Consider the following 5,266-nt stretch of genomic DNA (forward strand, 5'->3'; position numbering starts at 1 on the left):
CTCCGTCCCTGTTACCAGACAGACTGACCAATTCCATCAGGGTGTATGAGCTCGCAGGTATGGGGAAGGTCAGGCAGCAGGTGTACCACCTGATGTAAAACTCGTGGGCCCCACAGAGAGAACGCACAGGATAGAAATATGCAGGTCCGGCGCACACCTGGGATCCCAGCGGCTTGGGAGGCTGAGGCAGGAGGATCATGTTCAAGCCAGCCTCAGCAACTTAGTGAGGCCCTAGGCAACTCAGAGAGACCCTGTTTCTAAATAAAATAAAAAAGAGCTGGGATGTGGCTCAGTGGTTAAGCCTCCTGGGTTCAATCCTCAGTACCCTCCCCACAAAAAATAAGAATCGAAGAAGAAAGAAATACACAAGGATAGAACTGTAGCTGGCAATAAGAAATGGGAAGTTAGGAGGAATTAGTGGATTATATAAAAACAATCGTTGCAAAAGTCAATAACGTCTGGGATGAATCGAATGATGTAAAAGACTGAAGGAGGAAAATAAACTTAAGGAACAGAAGGATATGAATTGGGGTACCGTGGCACATGCCTGTGGTCCCAGCTACTTGGGAGGATGAGCCGGAGGATCAGGCCCAGGAGTTCAGGACCAACCTGGGTAACATACTGAGACTCTCATCTCCCCAAAAATAAAGCATAAATTTAAATGCTTTATTTTTTATATGATTTTATAAATTTAAAATGTACTTAAACCCAAAGGACAAAGTGACAAAGTGTGGATTTTGTAAATCGAGTCGGACTGGAGCCCACCCCAGCTCACGCATCAGGGTGGCATCTGTGTTTGCTTTTGGGCTTCGAGAGCAGGAAATGCAGACGGCAGCCATCTGTGTGGTTCCTAAGGTTAAACTCTTCGCCCTCTACAGAAACTTGGCCGACCCCTGACCCACAGAGCGGTCCTGAACCGCAGCATTAGATGACAGACTTCTAATGTCCTCTGTTCTGCCTCTGCAGGGAGTTGCTATAGCAACCCCCCCCCTCCCCCGTGTTAGCAGCACTGGCCCCCTTGCAGTGCCCGGTTCATCCCCAGCATCCCAGCACCAAGTGTGGAGTCCAGCCAGAGGGGAGCCACTGGGACACTCCGAGACAAGTCCTGCGGGTACACTGGGCAGCCAGGAGCCCTCCCTCATGCCTCAGAGTGGGGGAGAGGGCTACAGGCCAAGCTGCACCCACACCCCCTTTTCACTGAACCTGCTGCTTCACCCCCTTGGAGGAGGTCGGGGGCGGATCCCCCTCCTCGCCGACTGCTCTGCAGCCACAGAAGCTCTTCCAGGTGCTCAGCACTGGTCCAGGTCAACCCTCGACGTTCTGAATGCCCGTCCAGCGTGGAGCTTCTCCCGCCCCGGGTTGGATCAGACCCTGGTCTGGAGGCCCAGATTGGAAGGGGTCTGGCCTTCCCACCATCCTCTCATCCCTTTCTCTCAGCAGTCCCAAGGGTAAGGTGTGGGGCCAGGGGAGGGGCAGGGACAATGCACTGACCTGCTCAGAGGTTCAGGTGCCTACTGGCAGCCACACGCCCAGGTGGGGATGGATGGTTACTGGTTTTTTCATGGAAAAGTTTTTTTAGATCCTTGGAAACGCATATGCACCCAGATCCTTCTCTTGACATGGGCAATGTCTGTCCTCTAACTGGGTGCTGAAAACTCCCCCTTCAGCCTGACATCAGGGATCCCCTGCTCTGTCAGGGTCACCCCTGAGGTGGCCCCTCTCGGGCCAGGACCCTTTGAAGAAGCCCGGGGACAGCTCCCTCATCTGACACAGGAGAAACATCCCTTTGTCCCACTATCAGCTAACATGCACCCCAGGTAATCTGTCACCTTCAGAATTCCCTTCACACTTAGAAACCAGTCCTCATGTGCCCCAAATAGTGGAATAGGCCAGGGACGTTCCCAGACACTGCCACGTAAGAGGCCCAAGGAGTAGGAAGCAGTCTAGGAAAAACAGGAGGGAGAAGGTCCCTAGGGAAAGTTTCCAAGGAAAGGTAGGCAGAGAAAATACCTGAATGGAAAGTCTGAAGCATAAAGAAGATATGATACACATGAGTACGGCAAAGAGAAAAAAAGAAAGGCAATCAGAAACTCCTGAAAACTAAAAAGCTGTACAACAAAGGGGCATGACAACACGTCCACTCCACTGGGAATGATGCAGGCCACCGTAATGAACTCACTAGGGACTAGTTTTTCAGCTTTTAGAATCAAATTTACAAGCTAATTGTAGAATCTTTAATTATGGTTATAGACCAGATTATTTCTGCTGTGAACCTTGACAATATAAAAGAGTTTATGACCAGAAATGGGGAAATGAAAGCTGAGAAAAGTAGTAGCTCACATTCATTCACCTAACAAAGTACAAAATCATGAAATAATGTCTGTATTTTATAATATAAAAATAAAGGCATTTTTTTTTTAGAATTTTAATATTTATTTATTTTTTAGTTTTCGGCGGACACAACATCTTTGTTTGTATGTGGTGCTGAGGATCGAACCTGGGCCGCACCCTTGCCAGGCAAGCGCGCTACCGCTTGAGCCACATCCCCAGCCCAAGGCGTATTTTTTTAAAGTCCAGGAAGCAGCAGTCCTTAAGGAGGACACTCTAGATCCTAGGATCTCAGTAACAGTAATAAAATAGAGAAACTGACTAACCCACCTTGTGAGGAATGAGGTGTGTGAATGAGCTACATTTTCATCTATGAAACAGGAAGTCAACAAGTAATGCTCAAAGCAGATGGGTTAAGAACTAGCAAGAGGCTGGGCACGGTGGTACATGCCTGTAATCCTAGTGGCTCAGGAGGCTGAAGCAAGAGGATGGTAAGTTTGAGGCCATCCTCAGCACTTACTGAGACCCTGTCTCAAAGTAAAATTTTTAAATAGGGCTGGTGATATAGTGCAGTGGAGCACCTCTGGGTTCAATCCCCAGTGCCACCCCCCCATATAAAATAGCAAGAGGAAATTGCTGAATGAACCAGATATAAATGTGTTTGCCTCCAGGGAAGCAGAGGCTGGGGAGGAGGAGGAAAGCAGAGGAGTCTTTCTAGTCATTTGCTCTTCTGTATGATTTAATTTTTAAAAATTATGCTAATATTATTCTGCTAAATTATTTCTAATGTTCCAGGAGCTTCCATTGTATGGGTTGAGACTCTCAGGCACCATAGTTGCCTATAACAGTTGCCTATAACAAAATGATAGTGTCAGTTCCTAAGGTATTTTCTGGGTTTAAATCTGGCCATTTCTGAGTTGTATCCTTTGTAATAAACTGTCAATAGGTGTGTCCCTGAGTTCTGTGGGCCTGTGGAGCAAATTATGCACCAGTGGAGGGGGTCATTGGATCCCCCAATTTATAAACAGTTGGTCAGCAGCACAGGAGGCCCAGGACAGTGGTGGATGCTGTGTAAGACCAAGGCCTGAGCCCGTGGGGTGGCCATCAAGGGCAGTTTAGGTTCAGAACTGGGTTGAACTGTTGACCCCCGGCAGCTGGTGCGTGGGGATGAGAGCACTGGTTGCTGGCTTGGGAAACGCTTGCTGGTGTTACCATCCTCCTGATCAGAAAACTGGAGGGACCTATGCTCTTGGGATCTCTTTGGTCTCTGGCCCTTGCAGACTGAAGCAAAACTTGGCGTGAATCCCGACAGCCAGGCCGGAGCACCTCAAGCCCCCCTTCTCTCCTCCGTCCTGCTGCCCACCAGGCCTGTGGGCTCCCCCCGTCTTCAGACGCCATCATGGGTAATCCACTTTCTCATTAGTGTGAGAAGTCCAGTGTTCCTGGCACTGTGAGGAGTCAGCCCGCCACTGAAGGTCAAGGCAGAGCACAGAGAGGAGGTGACATCAGGCACAGCCTGGCCTCCGTATCCTTCCCCTGGTACCTCCACTCCTGCCTGCCTGTCCCCAGGAAGAGCCAGCCATCCATGGGGCACAGATATGTTCCCTTTGGCCAAACTAGTCCCAGCCGATCTCCAGCTCCTCTTAGGAATTTTTGATGAGCACATTTTCTCCACCTCATTCATTACCCGTTGTTCTCATATCATGCAGCACAGGAAAAAGCTGCCCAGAGCAGCAGGCCCAGTGTGACAAAGATGGCACAGAGGCCATCGGAAGTCTTTGTCAGCTGAGCATCTCTTGCTCTTTCCTCTGATAATAGAACCCCTCATCCTCCTCATCCTTGGTGGAGGGACTTAATCAACACGACGGAAGGAAAACTGACCACTTCTACCCAAAGGGAGGACATGTGACCCCAGGTGAGCCAATCAGGAGCCTCTCCTCCCAGCCTTGGTGATTCTTCAGGGTTGGTGGTGACTGGGGAGCCACACCAGGGTGGCAAACCTAGGATAAAAAGCCGACGGGAAAGAGTGGTTCGGTGCCACTGGGTCCCTGGAAGCCTTAAGTGATGTGGGCATAACTGAGAGGAGCCACATAGAGGTAAGTGGGGGGGGGGAGGTGGGCATGAGGAAGAGAAGAGGGCGTTGAATTAAGTGACTTGGGGGCCTGAGGGCGCCTCCCTACCGGAGTCCAATGATCCAGGCAGGGACCTGACGGTACTCGTGGCCGGGCCCAATCCTCCTCAGGCAATCGCAGGCAGCCAGCTGACTCAAAAAAGGCGAAACACTGAGCTGTAACCAAACAGCTGTCTGTGGACGTGGCTTCCAGTGCCTGACCATGTCGCAGCCCTGGGGGTCCCTGAACCTGCTCTGGTTCTGAAGCCGCCCAATTCTAGAATCGTGGATAGAAGCTGATCAAGATCTTCAATGTGTAGCGATTTTGTTTTTTCATAGTTCGGTGCCCAAACATATAACCCCAAAGACACAGCTGGCAACTTTGAGACCCTTGAGTGTGGGCAGCCACATTGAGTTACCCGCCTTCCAGTCCTGAGGCACCTCGGAGACCTGAAAGATGACTGCAGTCTGGCACCTCCAGACTCTTTTCTGCTCGGACAGCAAGGCCAAGTCTTCTGAGCAGGCAGACCCTGGGGTAAGCTGCACTCACCTGTCCCTTTGTGATATTACCCCTTGCCCTGTTGGGGATAGAATGTTCCATGGAAACTCCCTTTGTGTGTCCCCTTCTCTTGCTCTGCCTTTGGGTGTGGCCTTCCTAGATGTCAGTCAACCTGCTGACAGCAGACATCAAGAAGCTAGACTCAGCCCCCTGAAACCTGACCCCTGGCCTCATTTGAGTGGCTTCAATAAAAGGGTTCAGCACTTGCTCTCTCTTTCCACGGATCCCTAAGGTCAGAGGAGCCGTCACAGGACCCAAAGAAAAAGGTA

The 5,266-nt window shown here is 50.5% G+C and overlaps 1 long non-coding RNA gene across 1 annotated transcript; it reads left to right on the plus strand.

The window, feature by feature from the left end:
- Positions 1 to 4,236: 4,236 nt before the first annotated feature.
- On the plus strand, positions 4,237 to 5,266 carry LOC124092663 (uncharacterized). Its single transcript, XR_006851690.2, has 3 exons — positions 4,237 to 4,424; positions 4,778 to 4,973; positions 5,098 to 5,266. It is a non-coding gene; the product is annotated as an uncharacterized LOC124092663 (long non-coding RNA).

Source organism: Marmota monax, unplaced genomic scaffold (assembly GCF_021218885.2).
Source record: "Marmota monax isolate L192 unplaced genomic scaffold, Marmota_monax_Labrador192_F-V1.1 WCK01_AAM20220418_F8-fsc00038, whole genome shotgun sequence".
Taxonomy (NCBI): Eukaryota; Metazoa; Chordata; class Mammalia; order Rodentia; family Sciuridae; genus Marmota; species Marmota monax.